Raw genomic sequence first — 18,791 nt, forward strand, 5'->3', positions numbered from 1 at the left:
TTCTTTTATAAAGTATAAAAAGAAAAAAAAAATGTTTGGTGATCATTAGAAAATATGACCTCGAGATTTTATGGTTCTCCATGTTATAGATATTTCTAAGGGCGAAACAAAAACTATTAATGGAATTATAATTGTATTTATGAACATGGCACATGAAAAGCAGCGGGAGCCGGGCAAGAGCATTTTGGTTAGCCACGGCAGCCTAAGGTATCGACTTCGGGATCGCAGTGTTCGAAATTCGAGACCCGATTCCACTAAAGATTCGCCCTGTATGTGGCTCTGGTGTACATCGAATCTAACGGCATGAGCCAATTGTGCTCTGGTTAGTGTGGTGCGTAAATTTAGAGAAGAGGCGACAACTCTGTTGTAGTTCTCGTCAAGCTATCGTCTTGTAAAGAGTTTCAACTTGGAGCTGGAGAGTTGTAGTTTCAGATCTGATTGTACGTAAGATCCATCATGTTTACTGATCTAATATTTATTAAATCACAAACCTAAACTTCTCCTGTTAATCTAAAGAGTGGAGTGTCATCTCAGATGCCATTCTCGTTATCTGCTTACAACTCAAAATAATAAGATCTGCCTTAAGACACCTTTTTTATGGCTAGATCCAACTAAATCTCATAAACAAAATTTCAATAAATTAAACTAAAATTCATTTAGATACTTGGTAAGTTCTAATGGTCAATCAGACAAATCAACAAATGAAAAATTAATGAGGAAATTGCTGTTGTAAGATGCACATTAAAACAACAGAAATATTGGCCTAAGGGCAAGTAAACGCTGCTCTCTTGAAAAGTAAACTTTTGAAGGATAACTGAAAATGGGAATCAAATGATTAGAAGTTAGGATTCATGAATTACATAGAGGAGTACGAAAAAAAAAAAACACATTCGCTGTATCTTGAAAAGATAGCAAAGATTAAAGCGTGATTTTGTAGCTCATTAATTTTTCTGATTACTCTCTCCGTCCACAACTAGACATTCATCTGAATATTATGCCTAAAAGTTCAGTTAATTATTTTTATTAGTCTCATACAAAATTTAACCATTTAAAATTAGTCAACGAGCTTGGTTTATATATCGAATAGCTCGATTTTTCAACTCATAAATTAAAATTAAGTATATGAATTAAAATTCGATATGTGGAATCCACAAATATATCAAATTTTCCATGAATTCTTAATTAAATCAATATGATAGTTTCATTCCAAAACAGAAGATATCATCTAATTAGATCATAAAGAGAAATGAACAGTTAAGGAGTTAATGTTATTACTTGTTTTTAATGAGTATTCACTGCTTCAGTTAAGGAAAGGTAACCAAATTACTAATTAACAATCATAACAATAGAATATTAACTGTTTAATAGATATACAAATTTTAGAGACGTACCTATAATCATTTGCATTCTAAAGGAGACAAAATGTATGAATTTATGTGTAAACACAATCATTTTTTTTTATTTATTTGTCTGCATAAATTTGCATCTCATTTTAACCTGCTTGTTTAAAAAAAAATTGGAAATACACGTTACACAAAAGCCCCTCTTTGAAGAATCAACAGGTTGACAAGGGTATTAAATATAAACCTTTCACATAATGAATTAAAAGCAATTTCTGATTGACATTTTTCTTTATTTTTAATTCCTCAAAAATCGAAGAATTCTTCACGAAATGAAATAAAAAATAAACAACAAAAGATTAAAAAAGGGACAAAAAATTTTTTTAAAAATAGATAGAAATAACATGCACATACAGAAAAATATTATTAACTCAAAAGAAAGCAGAATATAAAAACTTTTTAAAAAGCCCAACTAATTAATGCGTTTATTAACTTTTTTTTTTCCCTTTTGTGCTAGCGAATTTTGTCTTGAATGAGTTATAATTCGTCTGGGCATTTTTGAAATGAAAATTATAAAATTTTCTTAAAAGCAGAAATATTACTGTTTAATTATTAAAAAGACATGACTTTTTTTCTTGCATTTGAATGTAAATAAAGAAATTATCAACTGTTTATTTTTAAAACCTTCTCGAAGCTTTTTTTTTTTTTTTTTTTCATTGGACTAATTAAGTTAGGCTAAGCGAAAGCCGTTGTAATCGCAAAAGAAAAATGTTAAAAATTCGTAAGAAATTGGACAGATTTTGAATTTTTTTTTTAAGAAGAAAGAAAGAAATGGATTTGCTCAAGAAATTCGACATTTAGCAAAATAATGAATTAGTCAAACGATAAAAAAAAAAATGACATTATTTTTTAAAAAAAATAATGCAGTTTATATCGTTTTGTCAATGTGCTTTTTCAAAACAAAATAACAGAAAAAAACATTTAAAAAAAAAAGAAAACGAGAATTTTTATTAATACACAAGAGAAAATGTTTATACAGAAACGAAAGTTTTAATTTGTTTTACAAGACAGCAAATTCCACGAAGACATTTTTTTTTATTATAATTTCTTTTTTACCTCTTTTCTTATTATGTATAATGAAAAATATTCGAACTTGGGGATAATTCTTTAAGAAATGCATTAAATTTTACTTTTTATTTAATCCACTTGAGCAATTTTCTTTTCCTTAAGGAAATACAAATACTTCAATAGAAATGAGCGATGAATTTTCAAAATTATTTATGACAAGAATAAAAACAAAACAAAAAAAAACATATTTTATCATTAAGGAATTTAATTTTGGATACTGAAATTGAGTATTAAAGCATATCTCTACTAATAAGAAAGAAAAATTTGTGTCCTGTGTGTGGTTGTGTGCACGTTGGTTGGTGCTCAATATGTTAGAACGCTGGGTCAAGAACTAAGAAATTTGACACAAATACATTTTAGAGGGAAGAAATAGGCATCTAGAATGTATTTTTCTGAAATTTCTGTTAGATTTTGAAATAATTACAATATTAAGAAAAAATTTGGAGCCTCGAAAAGTATTAGAGTACAAGAATACATTTCATATCAATATATTAAAATTAAAATAAAATCATTTGAATGAAACAGATCTAGCTGCCATACAGCTTTTTAATCTGCTTTCAAAACATTTTTTTTAAAATTTTCTGTATATTTTATAACAATACTTATCAGCATTGATAAATGAAATTTAAATCGTTTTTAGTGTTAACCTCTGAAAATATTGCAGCTTAAAAAATACATTTTATATTAAATACATGAACATTAAAATAAATTCTTTTGAATGAAACCGATTTTGTTGCCATGCAGTTTTTTAAATCTAATTTTAATTTTTTAAATGTTTTTATGTATATTTTATAACAATATTTTTAAGTGTTGAAAAATGAAATTTAAATTATTGTCAGAGTTACTACAAATATTTTATCCTGTGCTTTTTTTTTTTTTGTTATAAAATAAACATTTGGTGTATTTTTTTCATAGTGAATAGGTTTCTTTTTTAAAAGACAGTTTTAATAAAATTTTACATTTTTTTTCAGTTTTGCTACAAACTTAATTTCAAAAGTAAGTAATCATGAATTTTTTTATAGTTGATATTTTTTTAAAAACATTACAGCTCTTTTCAGTTGGATAATTAGATTCATACAAAAATGTAGTTTCTGTTTCTAAGCTTTAAGTTTTATTTTCTTACTATACAACACTTATACGGAAAATTTATTATAAAGATCATAAAAGAAGATTAGAAAAACAGTATTGGAAAGATTCTCGAACATGAATATATATGACGTAAACGTCTGGCAACTGACGCATGCGCAGTGTTGACAGCTTACATAACAGTAGATTCTACTTTAGGATAGAGCTTAAGAAGGGAAAATGAGAACTGATATTTAACAATATTTATAATGAATTTAATAATTAAAATTAACAACTTTTTAATATACTTCATAATTTATCATTTATTGAAAATAAACTTTTATTATCATATTAATTAAATCTCATTAAAAAGATTGTTTCTCTTGCTATGTTCATCTGCAGATTTACTTTTATTTAGTTCGAATTTTTATTAAGGCCCGATCAAATTCAAATAAATGAAGTCAAATGTCTAAGCAGAAAATTTTTTGCTTAAAAAATTATTTGCATTCAGCGAAGAATTTGTCCTCGTCTCGTAAGCAATTTATTAAATTTGTAAACTAAAACAATTTGGTTTCGAACATTAAAAAAACACACACCTGTAGATGATTTTTCAAGTCATCTTAAGTATATTCATAGACATTTTAAAATTAACTCTTTTTAAATTAATTTTTTATATGCGTCTCAAGGTGGATTTGTCTAAAAGAATGACACTTAAAAGATAATTCATCATACCTTTTAGAGTCAAAGGCAACTATGCCAATATAAAAAATAATATTCTGCCACGCCCATTATTTAATCACCAAACGATAATTAAATTTGCTTGTTTATTAATCTTATATAATCAATTATATATTGAGTTTCAGTAAATGAATTCTGAAATGACAAATTTATCAATCAGACACTCCCAAAAATTATTGGGAAACATAATTGTGTGGATCGGTTTCTTATACTAAAAAAATGTAATTAATGCCATTTTTATACATTTTTTTAACTAGAAATATTTCATGCTTGTTAGAATGTATTTTATAAATATAATAAATTTTTTATTCACTTTCTGGTGAGTTTGAGTTTTGAAAACGTGTATATTCGTGTGTTCTTGATAAGAGTTGTATCATATCAAAAAAATTTGAAAATTTAATTGTCAATGATTGATTAATTTAATTAAATTGTTGTTCTACTCGAATGGTGCCATCTGCTATCAAATTCTGGGAAAACTGGTTGCGAATTCCATAATATTTAAAACAATGAGTCCTGAATGAAAGTCTAAAAGTATAATTAATTAAAATTAAAAATTATTCTTTTTAAACATTATTAAATTTGTATAATTATCGAATATATTAAAAAATTAATTCTTATTTAATTGATGATCCTTCTCTGATCAAATGATCCTTATGATCCTGCTCTTCTCTAGAACCAAATTGTTCATGTAGAACATTTTAAAAAATGTTCACCATGCAAATTTAAATACACCCTGATATAGGATTTTCATCCTCTAAAATAAGCTGCAAATATCCTCAAACAACAATCTTTAAATAAGCATGATTATGTATTTTGTATTTAAAGCTTTTATGTACTTTGCATTTTGAAACGAAGCTATACAAATTATATATACTTCAGATAAAGATATACAAAATAGACATATATGCATAATTATCACTGAATAATTTATCAGATGTAAAAAACGAATACATGATATAAATTTAAATATAAAATTATAAAAAGATAGAGTGAAATTATTATTTGAAAAAGGAATGAATGATTCAATCTAACGAATAACACAATCAATGAATTATTCCATTATACAGAATTTTTTTATAATCTTTGAAACTGATTCATATAAGCGTTATCTCTAATATGGCTCAGATATCTGTTTTATGAAATTAGATAATGATATTTAATGCATTTCGTAAAATATTAATTTTTTAGAAAGTAACTTACTACGTATGCGATAAAGCAAATAATAATAAAAAAAATGAAATGAATGCGTTCCATATTATATTTTGAATTTAATGTTCGAATCTAACCTTTATTATATTTTTTACCTTCAGAAAAAAGTCAACAAGTGGAAAAAAAGTAAAAAAAGAATTAAAAAAGCAAACGATTTTAGAAAGCACAACGTTTCGCATTTATTTACTTTAAACTGCTTTGATTTCGTCTTCTCCTTTTTTTCTGTATTTCGTTTCTATTCTTTTTTTTTTTTTTCAATTCCAGTCCTATTTAAAATTTAACGAGGCCTTTTTACGAGATAAATCTTATCTGTTCTCAAAATGTCTTAATAATTTTTATCATTCGTAAGTTTTTTGCTGAAAAAGGAAAGGGGAAAAAAAGAAAGAAAGAACGAAATAAAGAAAAAGAGAACAATAATAAAAAGATGAAAAAGTAAACACAACTGAATAAAAATTTGACTGCGCTTGCATAATTATGCTTGCTGCCGCATCATTTTCTTGTTCATCTATTCTTTTTTTTTTCCTCCCCTTGCAGAACGATACGCAAATAAAGAATTCGCGGACGCTAATACATCAAAAGCTTATCTTTTGTTGTTCCACACGGGAAAAGGTGGAAAAGGTTTCTCTAATGGGAGTAATAGAAGAAGCATAATGGGTTATTCAAAGGGAGAAAAAAAAAAGAATAAAAATAAAAGTAAGAAAGTATATTAAATAACCGTTACCGGAATTATGTGCTTATCTGTCAAAAAATTTTTACTGCTATTTTTTTCTAACTTTTTTAATAATGTTACGTTGTAATAAAGACAATGACAGGATAAACAGTTATACACAGAATTCAGCAGAGAAAATTTGGAATTGTATTTTGAATATGCCTTTAGTGTAGAACCTAAATTTATTTTCACCTAAGCCAAAAGAATAATTTCAGCACATTCCTAGTATTATAAATCGTGTGCATGTTTATAAATTAAATCGTAATGATGCTACGTTGTAATAAAGACAATGACATTATAAATAGATATTCACAGAATTCTGACAGAGAAAATTTGGAGTTCATACGGAGAGAGCTTGTATTATGAGTATGCCTTTAATGTAGAACCTAAATTTATTTTCACCTGAGGCAAAAGAATAATTTGAGCACATTACTAGTATTACAAATCGTGTGCATGTTTATAAATTACGTTTTTATAAATTGTAATGATGCTACGTTGTAATAAAGACAATGGCAGGATAAACATATAGACACATGATTATGACAGAGAAAACATGCAATTGTTAAGGAGTGACTTTGTACTTTGAGCATGTCTTTACTCAAGAATCTAAATTTATTGTCACCAGAGGCAAAAGAATAATTTGAGCACGTCCTTAATATTACAAACCGTTTGAAGTTTATAAATTACATTTTTATAAATTGTAATGATGATACGTTGTAATAAAAACAATGACATTATAACCAGATATTTACAAAATTCTGACAGAGAAAATTTGGAGTTCGTACGGAGAGAGCTTGTACTTTGAATATGCCTTTAGCGTAGAATCTAAATTTATTTTCACAAGAGACAAAAGAATAATTTGAACACTCCCCTAATATTTGAAATCGTTTGTATTCTTATATATTATATTTTCATAAATCATTTGCATGTTTATAGATTACGTACTAATAAATATAATAATGTAATTATATAGTTATAAATCGTTATATATTTATAAACTACGTATATTATGGCAAAAACTGTATTAACAAGGTTTTTTTTGTTGTAATTACGGGATATACTATTGCAGTATATTAATAATCTATGCCATTAAAATTTTTTATATGTTGTTATTTAAATTACTAAAAACTTCTGATGACTAGCTAGTTCCCCAGGAATAATGTTTGTGTTTAACTACCAAAAAATATCTCCTTCGGATAATCTGAAGTTCATGATTCCCTGAACAAAGCATCTAATTGAAACAGATGATTTTAATGCCCTTACACCTATTCTGTTGATTGTCAACGTGAACCTTCTTATTGTCATCGATTGAGAAATCTATTTCAAATTGCACGTTGTCTCTTCTTGCAGTGCAATTTCACTTTCTAATTTCTTATTCAAATGGCGATGGTTATTAGCAGAATTTATTCCTTAACTTTTCAATGATAATAAAAAACCCGAAGGGCAAAGAAAAATTTGATTAAACATAGAAAATTGTTTGAATTTCTTTGCGACTATAGAATCTAATGTTAAAAATTATGCAAAAAATATTCTTAAAAAAACTGCCATAATTCGAAAATAATGGCAAGGTTTAGTTACCATTTAATTACCATTACTGAAACGATTGTTTAAATACAAAACCGTTTTCTAATCAATTTCTTGCAATATTATTTTTGGAAGTTATAATGGGAAAAAAAAATCCAAAAGCCCACTTAGTATTCAATTAACTAACATTCTTAAAAAAAAAAAAAAAAAGCATCCTTAGGTGCACATTTCTACTCTTCAAAATGTATCTGCATCAAATTTGGTGGTTTTGTAGAGGCAATAGATTAAATAGATTTTATTATTATTTATTATAAAATGGATAATGTAGAATAAATCGATTTTTATTAATGTCTCTAGAATATTTTATTAAATATTATTGTAAAAAAATTTAAATTCTATAATTCATCAGAATACTTATTGACTCAAACTACATAAAAAATAATTCTTAAATTCATTTAGATCAATTTTCCTATTAGGGGTGTATGCCTATTACTAATGGTTTAAAAATTCGCTGTCAGACCCTGATTAGAATGAATAAACTGTTATGCGCCAAACTATGCTTTGATGACAGCACAATAATAAAGGCTAGGGTTGTTTTGTTTTTTTCCCACATCTAACGTACCTAATTGCTTAATTTTCCCACACCTAACGTACCTAATTGCTTAATGTTTAATTAAAATGAAAAAAAAACCGCTTTGATGTGCACATTCTTGACTTCCAAAGTATATTAAATAATTTTAATAGCTCTAAGACAAACGATTTAGCCTGTAGAATGCCAACACATAGACACACATGTCTACATAATCTTTATTACATGTAGACCTACATAAAATTGAGCGTCCGTTTATTTGTTTAAACCTCATATTACTTGGTACTTTTTGCTACAGTGGAACGAAATTCTGTTTACATATTTCTTTGTATCAAGAAGTTTAAATGCGTTATTAAAAAACTGTTAACGCACTATTAAAGGAGGGGGGGCGGAGGGTTTTTCAATGCTTGGAAGGGAAATAATTTTCCATAGAACGTAATATCCGGACGTATAATGAATTCAGAATATATTATTTCAGAAAAAAATATTTTTATACTGTTTTAAAATTTAAACATATGGCTTTCAGATGACAAGAATTTCATTTCAATTTTTCCAATTTTAATCAATTTTTTCAAAATTGAATTTAAATCATAAAATTAAATTTAAAAAATTGCTTTACATTAATTTAAAAACAATTTATAACAATTCCTTGAGACATTAAGTTTATATATATATATGCATTCCAAATGATGAGACAAGAGAGTCGTTTATTTTAGTCGTTAAACGTAGGTGTAGCCGCCATTACAACGGCTTACTAATAAGTTTGTAATTACTTATAGCGATAATCAGTTATTGGAATGGGAAACAACTTTAATACGATTTCTGAGCTTGCTTTCATAGAACTGGGTGTTATTTAAGTCAGAAGAACAGATGGTATATCACATTTGAATTGCGTCAATCTCTCTGCGACATTTGTTATTTATAGACATGAAAGACGAGTGCTTTCTTTCCAGATGTTCTGTGTTTGCGAAAGATATTAATAATTTTATTGTTTTGTCTTCGAGTTCTTGGTAGTCCCTTTTTTGTTCCACTGTTATCCGAGCGGGCTTTCGAATTTTAACAATTTCCGCTTTTCACTCAAAAATTGGAGATGTAAAATCGTTTTTAGTTTCTCTTATACGAAATATACTAAGAGAACTGAATCATTGAAAAATTAGACCTAGAGTTTTGACGAATTATGCATTTCAAATCTCCTTAAGTCCGAAAAACACATTTTTAGAATAACATCTACCTCTCTATCTGTGAGCACGAAAGGTTTTGAGCCATGTGGATGAGATTTGGTAAATGGCCTTTGGACTTCATCATGGAAAGTCAAAAGAATTACATGGATCTATTGTGTGGATGTTATGAGTAAAGGTACAGATGGTTCAAACGTGGGGGTGGGTGGGATGGGTTGTGCTTTTTTCTGGTACGAAAATGAACAAGAAAAAGAATCTAGAAAATTTAGACTGAATGACAATATAACTGTCTTTATCGCGGAAATGCTCTGGAGTTTGTTACTCAACGCAATACAAAAAGAGCAAAGATAATTTCTAATTCAAGTTTGACTTTAATGGCCCTTGATTTCGTTGGTGAAACAACAACAACAATAAAATAAAACTGGATATAAAAGAAAAAGTTGCTGAACTTGGTATTGAAATGATCTGGATCAGAGCTCATCAGGGCTATATTGGAAATGAAAAAGCAATAACACTAACAAAGGAAGCTTTAAACTTAGAAACCCAAGGAATATCTTGCCATGAGTCCAAATTCCAACTCAGAAATGACACTAAAAAATTAATAATTAAGGATTGGCAGGTGAGATGGAATAATACCATCAAGGAGAGAATAACTCATCAACAATTTAAAAACGTTTCAATTAACCGAATTAAGGATAATTTTTATCTTAACCGAGTATATACTGAACATGGTGTATTTTATGTGCATAAAGAAGGCTCTATAAATCACGTGATCAAAGGCGAGAACACAGACTCAGATGGATGTCTCTTCAAGTCGGAAAATCTTGGAATTTTCAATCATTAAATCTTCCATTAAGGACATTTTGTCACAGCTCTTGTCTTTAGTTATCTTCTAATGTAAAATGTTAACGTACATTTAATGTATTTAATGCACTTTTAATGTTTCCCAATTTAATATGTAATATAAAAATGTAATGTTTTTGCTTTCTGGGCCAATATGCGTTTTCTCTGGAGGGTCCTTTGTTGTTTGCAAGTGTCCTATGTCAGCAAGTGTCGTTTGTTCCTACGTGCTGGGTGGAGTAGCTCTTCGGTGGCCCCATTCCGTTTCCCGCATGGTCTCTGGCTAGGATGGGGTATTGCTTGCATTATATGGCCTTTGCACCAAACTTATAGATTTGTGTCAAATTTGGGATGAAATCCATTCTCGGAAATTCGCCTAGTTGATTGATTGCCCGGATATAAATGTAAATAATTAGATGAACACACTTTAGTACACAAAATTAGCATTTTAAGTATAGACCCAGATCAGTTTCGAATCAAATCCATCAAGGGGTTGACTGTCTGTCGGTCTGTACTCCTGCAAGCATGCAATCCTATAACTCAGAAATTGAATCATAAATCAATTTTCATGCGTTATTTTGTTTTTAAAATTGCGCATTGTGTCAACTATTGATTTCAATCGTTCGGAAAAAATTCAGCCAAAATGCAAATTTGGTTTTCTTTACTATACTGCGAAACATAAAGCGCTCATTTGGGGGGATTCTGAAAATCAGAATATGAACACTCATAGCGTTCAAGGCTTTGTCAATGATCCACAATTTTAGGCTGAAAGGAAAAAGAATAACATTTTTATAAGAGATTGTATGAGAAAGTTTCGGGGAGACTCGATGCTTTTTTTTTATTTTAATTATTTTTGTATTTATTTTGTTTGTTTTCCGCCCTTACCAATGTTAAGTATGTGCTGACCCTGGATGATACGCACTACAATTGAGGAATCTCAGCCATATGTGTATAATAAACTTTCTCTTATAAGAAGTATACAAAAAAAAGAAAGAAAAAAGAACTGTACACTTAAAAAAAAATCGAACTTGACGAATTGATGAAACTTCTCATTTCAGATCGCCAAGAGTTCGAAAAACACATTTTTGGAATTATGTCTGCCCGTTATCTGTTTGCGAACAAACTCAAGAAAACTTTGTGAGAGACGGATGAAATTTGGTATATGGTTTTTACGCCAAATTTTTAGACTTTTAACCCATTTTTAACGAATTTCTTATAGAGAAGTTTGTCTGTTTGGCTGCCTGAATAAAATTTAACACGATAACTGTGAAACAAAGAATAGATAAAATTTGATGCATTGGTTTAACATTTAAACTGTAAATAAGTATCAAATTTCGAACTTAATCCATCAAGGAAATGAATATCTGTCAGTTTATTCTTTTGCATGCATATAAAGGCGACAATTTCAAGAACACTGTAACTGAAATACATGGAAATTCATATGTGATTTTGTGACTGAAATGATAGTTCTGTGTAAAATTTCGGTTTCGATCGTTTGGGAAAAAAGTCTCCAGACTATATATTCGATTTAGTAACCATAGATGATCGAACCTTATATTAATTCGTATTAACCATATCCCAACTATTAGACTGTTTCCTTATTATAATCCGCCATAATACATTATAAGTTACATTATATACATTATATTCTTATACATTTATTACATTATATTCTTATACATTATAAGTTAATAATAATTATTATTAACTTATGATACATAAGTTAATAATACACAGGTAAGTTTATTAGACGATTTGATAGAAAGATTCGGGATGTCCACTCAAACTTATTATTACTTATTAATCAAGATTTACTTATCAATTCTCACAAAAACTTCAAAGGTAACATTGGAAATATTCAGAGGTGGAAATAAGTAATTTTGTAGCACCTGTTTCCCCCCCCCCTTGAGCAGAGAGCGCCCCCTTGTGGCGTTTACAGACAAGCAGTTGAACGGGAGACCTGCATCCTGAGGTCGACATTTTTTCTATGCGCAACCCTTGCGCTAACACCGAATGCTTTCGGTTGGAAACGGTGGAATCCCTCCACCATACTGTTTACTTTAACTTACTTGTCTATGTGTTTTTTTGTAAATTTTGTAGTGTAGCTGCGTTTGTGTAGATTAAAAATATTATATTTAAAACCGGGCAGTTAAGTAGAAAATTGCAACACACTCATTATAATTTTTTTATTAAGCAGTGACTAGTAATAAATGTTGCAAAATGAGGAGTACTGACCGTTAGATGACGATAAGCGTAGTTCAATTATGAATCTTCCTGTTAGTTAGCAGTGTGTACGGCTGACTGATTCACCTCTTAGTTAATATTGAATATTGCTCATTAATAAGTTTCTCTGTTAGTTAGCGATAACAGCAGCTCATTGATATCTGTCTACTAGTTAAGGATGGCAGCAGTTCATTGATGAGTCTATCTATTAGTTAGCGATAGATGCAACTCCTTGAATGTATTCGTCTGTTAATTACAGACGTAGACATTTCATACATCTCAGAAATTAAATTCAAAAATAACTATTCGCTTTGAATAATTCTGATGTATGAATTAAATCATTATCTAGCAACTGTTCCTATTTTTAAAAATACCCATAATGCAAAAAAAAAAAATCTACTTATAATTTATGGCAGAAAATTTATTTGAATTACAGACATTAAATGACGCATATACACTCTGAATAATAAACTGCAATTTAAAAAAAAAAAAGTTTTTTTTAGAGAGTTTGCGAATTTGAAAGCATTTATTTAAAAACCATGAAAAAATAAATATATAGAAACGATATTTAAAATATATTGACATATTTATGTTCATTTTGATGGAGCATAAATTGTTTCTTAGTTAAACGAACATATTAATACTCTAACTTCTGATTATTTTTTCGATGCAACTACTGCCAACAAGATGAAATATTTTTTAAAAAAAATAGAGACTTGTTATTTATTTGCTACCTTATAATAGTAAAATACAAGTCACAGCTATAATAATAAAAAAATAGACACCTTTTCTCACAAAAATTGTGAAATGCAGATGAAAATTTTTTTTATTTCCAACCCGCAGAAATTGCAGGATATACACTTCGAAGTTTAATGGCATTCGAACATGACAATTTGCTTCAGTAGTCATTTTATCAACAATCAATCTAAACCAAATAAAAATTAAATTCTAGATTGAATTCTCATGTGAAATGTTGTTAAATTTGTTTCAAGCAAATGTGTGTTCATGTTGAAAATTTTGCAATCTTATTCAAATCTGTATATTCTGAAACTACTGTTCACGTGACCTGGCAGTCACAACCGTTAGTGTTATGTAACCGTTAGTGTTATTTAATAACTCCGTATACTGTTCGTTTCAGTATTCTGAGACGAAAACTTTTCGACGATTCTATCTCATTAAGGGGAGAATCGCGGAAGGAGGAGAGCATTTCCGGAATATTTCTTTATTCTTTGACCTTGATTTTCGACCTGTCCGTATTATTTTAATTCAGTCGGCGAGAAATCCGAGTTTATTTTATTGTTAAATGTAAACATCCGCTCCTTTTATCTTTCTTCTCACCCCTATTTTGACGAATTAAACCCATCCTAACGCATGCGCAAAAGCGCGGAGGGGTTTTGAATTTGTTATCAAACAATATTTCATGGTGTGATTTGATACAACATCCAGCGATATAAGCAATGATTCAAAAATAAATACGATTTTTGGCACGTATTATCTGAACACGAATTATACAGAAGAAATTTTATAAAAATTTAATATAACTAAAAAAAAAAATGAGAAAATATACAAATGTATTTTTTAAATTTTCCTGACGAATTGCTTACTGAAGGATGTACAGCAGAGCTCCAATTATCAGACAAAATGTTCCCTTCAAGATTACTTACCGCAGGACATACAGTTGAACTCCACAAATATTCGGAAAGTTGTTTTATCTCAAATTAATTACCAAAAGATATAAATAGAACAATTATCCGGCAAGGTGTTAAATCTCAGATTGTTTAATTAAAGATATAAATGGAACTCCAGTTATTTATCAAAAAATTCTTTCTTAGATTACTTACCGATGAAAGTACTACAAAGTTCTAATTATCTGAATTCTAGTTATACAGATAACTTTGGATTAAAAAAAAATACACACACACAAATAAAACTTTTCCAGTTAGAAACGAGTCAAGATAATGAAACTACTAAATTATTCAAGCAACGATGTTTTAATACATTACAGAAACATATAAAATGTAAGCAATATTATTTTTGTAATCATAAATTAATACATGATAAGCAATTTTTGCTTATTTTTTCCCTTAAGAAATAACGTTTCTTGTTTCCCAATTATTTAGAAATTCGATTATCCGGATCGGGTATGATTCAAATTTATTCGAATATTTGAATTTCTACTACAGTATTCTGTATTGGGAATCATATTAAAATAATGAGAATTTTTTTATTGCTTAATAAATTGCACATTAGGTCTTTTATTGAATCTGAAGTTTAATAAATAAGTAATAAAATAATAAAATAAAAAGCTTGTATATCTCGGAAAGTTTCAGATAGATGTTTGAAAAAGGACTTTTGAATAAAATGTATGATTTTTTTTTTTTTTTTTTTTTTTTTTTTTGGTGAAAGGACCAATTTAACAATTAGCAAAACGTGAAATTTGAGCTAGAATTCTAATAGCAAAAACTTTTACCTAATTTATTGGTTGTTTTTGGATATGTTTTATCTAAATTTCATTGATCTTCAGCCTTTATTTGGATGGATTAAATGCTAGAAGTTATTAACGAGTGATTAAGTGCTTTTTTAAGTGTTCAAGTGTTTTAAATAATTTCAAATTTCACTTGGTTATCTATTTTAAGATTGTCTATAGTAATTTAGATAGTCAATTTTATATTTTTTGGAATAGTGATTTGTTAGATCCATGAATTTTATATTAAAATAATTAATAAAAAATAATTATTACATTAAAATAAATAATAAAAAATAATTATTTTTTATATCTTGTAACTGTCAGATTTTGATGGTTTAAGTGAGTTATTGCTACCAATATTATTGACTAAATGTTTCAATGGTAAGAACCGATTTTTAATTTGAATATATAACATCAAAAATTAGAATGATTTATGAATTATGAATTTTTTTTTATGATACATTAAGTTCTATTTCTGACGTGAAGTTATTTTTTTTTTCAGAATCACTTTGGACATTAATTAATATACAGGCAATTCTACGATAAATACGAAAGGTGAGACTATTTAATTTTTTCCTTTATTTGAAAAATAATTTGCATTCTTCAGTTCTGGTGGAGTCAATAGAAATTTAAATTTATAATGCTACTAAAAAAATGGCATATGAAATCGTTTGCAAAAAGAAATTAGCGGTAGAAATTTTCATATTCGTCTTTTATTCATTTAGCTTCTCCAATTAATTCTAATTTATATTCATCTTATTCTTCCATATTTAAGCTATGGTCAGTGCGAATTATTAGAAAATATGTTATTTCGATATTAAAACATCAAAATATAGCAAAACCGAATAAAGTTATATATTTATATTTAATATATGTGGACTATTTCTGGTGAACTTTGAAAATCTGTTCAATTTTATGCTTGAAATATTTTTTTTAAAATGGCAACATATGTAAAGATTTATGCATTGCGTCAAAAATAGATTTAGTTTTAATGTGGTAAATATTTTGATGATACCATTACTACAGGTGAGCTCATTTTAAAAAAGTTTGCGTATTATTTTTTAAAAGCACCATATCGAATATAGTGTGTTTTTTTTGAACAGTTTAATAAGTTATCTTATAATATAATATATATTAAATTATTATGTTATTATGCGAAAAGGATTTTATGTATTTGAATATTTTAATTAGTTATACATAACTCTCGAAATGAAATAAAAGCTGATTACTTTATTCAGCTTTTCAAAAGAGTTTTTCTAAATTACTTATAAAAATACATCGAATTGGAACGAAAACGCTATTTCACATTTTAAATAATTCTTGTATTCGCTTGTTATTTCATATTTGCTTTGTTTGGCTATGTTAAATTAAAAATCATATACTTTGCGAGTACAAATTTATCTTCATTTTTTGCAGTGTGCTTAACCGAAGATTAGAAATATTCAAAATCAAATTCATGCAGTATTCAAAATTATTTTAATATTTATATTTAAGGAAAGGGAGAGATTTCTTATCGTAAGATTGTTTAAATGCACGTGAACTAATATTTAATAGTTTGAAGAAAAACTAATTAAATAAAACTAAAGGAATAAAAATATTTATTTGCAACTTGACGTAAAAATGACTAGCTTTAGAAACATTCCACAATCTACAAAATGTTAAATACTCAAAACATGTTGTTTTTTTAAAAGTATTAGATTATAATTATTTATTTATTTAAATTTGGCAACACAGATCATGTTAAATATTTATTTTGTAATAAATGCTGAATTATGTGATATCAATAAAGTCAATATCTATGAATGATTTAATACGCAGTATTTCATTGGTTTTAACTGGGAATTGAAAGGAATTTCGGAATTTTAATTTAGATGATGAAAAATCTACTCTTGTTTTCCAGCTTCGCGGGAGAGAATTTTTTTTTTATTGAAAAAAAGCGAAGAGAATTAATAAAATTTTTATTGATTTTATAGTCAATAATAAATATACTTGTTGTTGTTAATGAATTGATGACACATTGAATTACTAACCATACTACTGAACCATTAACCATAAGAATAAACAGTAGGAAAATATCTAAAATATTAAAAAAGTTTTTTAAATTTTTTCTGTCTTATTGAATATATTATATGTAAGTAAAATCATCGAGTGAATTCAAGAAATTAAAAATTCACCGTAAATGAGGGCACACAATATCATGAATTTAACAAATAATAAGGTTTTAGAAATGGAAAAAAAAAACTTTTTAGTTTTTAATTTCAAATTCAAATTACCAGAAACAAATTCTAATTATATAACATATTTTAATGCATTAATAATAGGAAATTCAATTATCTAGAGGGAAGAAAATACAATTAAAAAGGGTGTCCCAAAATTAATGCAAGATTTGAATTTCCAAACATTTGGGTAGCAAAGTGTTAAAATAAAACATTTGACAGCTGATAGTTTAGCTGTCATAAAATCTAACTATAAGCATTTTAACTCTAACTATAAATATTTGATAGTTAGATAGTTTAGCAACTGATAGTTTATGATAGTAAAACTGGAGTATTACACGATAGAGAAACGTGTTTTCATTGTTCAATAATATTTCAAAAATAATAAAAGTCTGGCAGCCACAGTTCAAAAATTTGAGAATTGGCTCCCTAGATCGTGTGATTTAACATCATTGGATTGCTTTTTATGGAATTATTTGAAGTTAAATGTCTATGCCCAGAAGCAAGCGTGCATTGAAGGAGGAAACTTAACTCTGCATCAATGAAATTCAGTCACATTTATACAAAATGGTCATGGAAAATTTCGATTAAAAAGTGCGAATGTGCCAACAAAGCCATGGAGACCATTTGCCCTATGTGTTATTCCATACATAACCTTCCTGTGTACTTTATCATTCAATAAAAATATAACAATTTAAAGAAAAAAAATTGTGTTTTTTATTTAATTCAAATATTGCGTTAACACGTTTTTACTAACCTAAACTATCAGCCATCAAATGGTTTTTTAATAGGGTTGCCGACATTTTATTTCACGAATGGTGTCAGTTTAGTTTAATTTAGTTATATTAACGTCCCGTTGTAAAGCAACACTAGAGCTATTTTGGGACGGATCTCGTAATTTTGAACCGCGGTCAGATAACGAGGTCAACACCTGAGCTGGCACCTCCCTCTCCACACCACACTACACCAACAGGAGGACGTTTGGCCCTGATGGATTTAACGGGCAGCAGACTCCCCCTTCGCATCTTCGGTGGAATCGTGTCTCGAACCTAAAGCCCAATGGCTCACGAGCCGAGACCTTGCCACCAGGCCACTGTAGCCCTCACAAATGGTGACAAATTAATATCTTGAGTTAATTTTGGGACACACTTTAGACGTGATAAAATTACAAATATTCGAATTAGTCATGTTCTTATATATATAAATATCTTACATTTTATAAATCTTAATTACTAAGAACATTTAAATGTCTAGATTATCACTAAAATATTGTTTTAAAAAATGCATGTTCAGTAAATGCTCTGCAGTGTAATAGAAAAATAAGTAAAATATTGTGTTTCATCTCACGAGCATAACATTATACGATATTCTTCCAAAGATAAAAACGATTTTAAGTAAACAAATGCAAAACCTGGCGAGACACACACTTATTACAGTAATCAGAATTACACTGTGCTTGGGTCTCCTACTCTTTACCGTGCTTTTCTAAGGTGGCCATTAAAAAAGACCGATTACTCCAGTAGTTTCAGCCCAGATAACACTTAATGTGAAATTCGTGTAGCACG

At 28.2% G+C, this 18,791-nt stretch overlaps 1 protein-coding gene across 1 annotated transcript in view; it reads left to right on the top strand.

The window, feature by feature from the left end:
- Positions 1 to 18,791, top strand: part of LOC129968547 (protein Wnt-5b-like) — a 678,623-nt gene that overhangs the window by 206,076 nt on the left and 453,756 nt on the right. Inside the window, exon 2 of the mRNA XM_056082546.1 lies at positions 15,513 to 15,565. The gene's annotated coding sequence lies outside the window, so the exon portion shown is untranslated. The remainder of the gene's footprint in view (positions 1 to 15,512; positions 15,566 to 18,791) is intronic.

This window comes from Argiope bruennichi, chromosome 5, assembly GCF_947563725.1.
Source record: "Argiope bruennichi chromosome 5, qqArgBrue1.1, whole genome shotgun sequence".
NCBI lineage: Eukaryota > Metazoa > Arthropoda > Arachnida > Araneae > Araneidae > Argiope > Argiope bruennichi.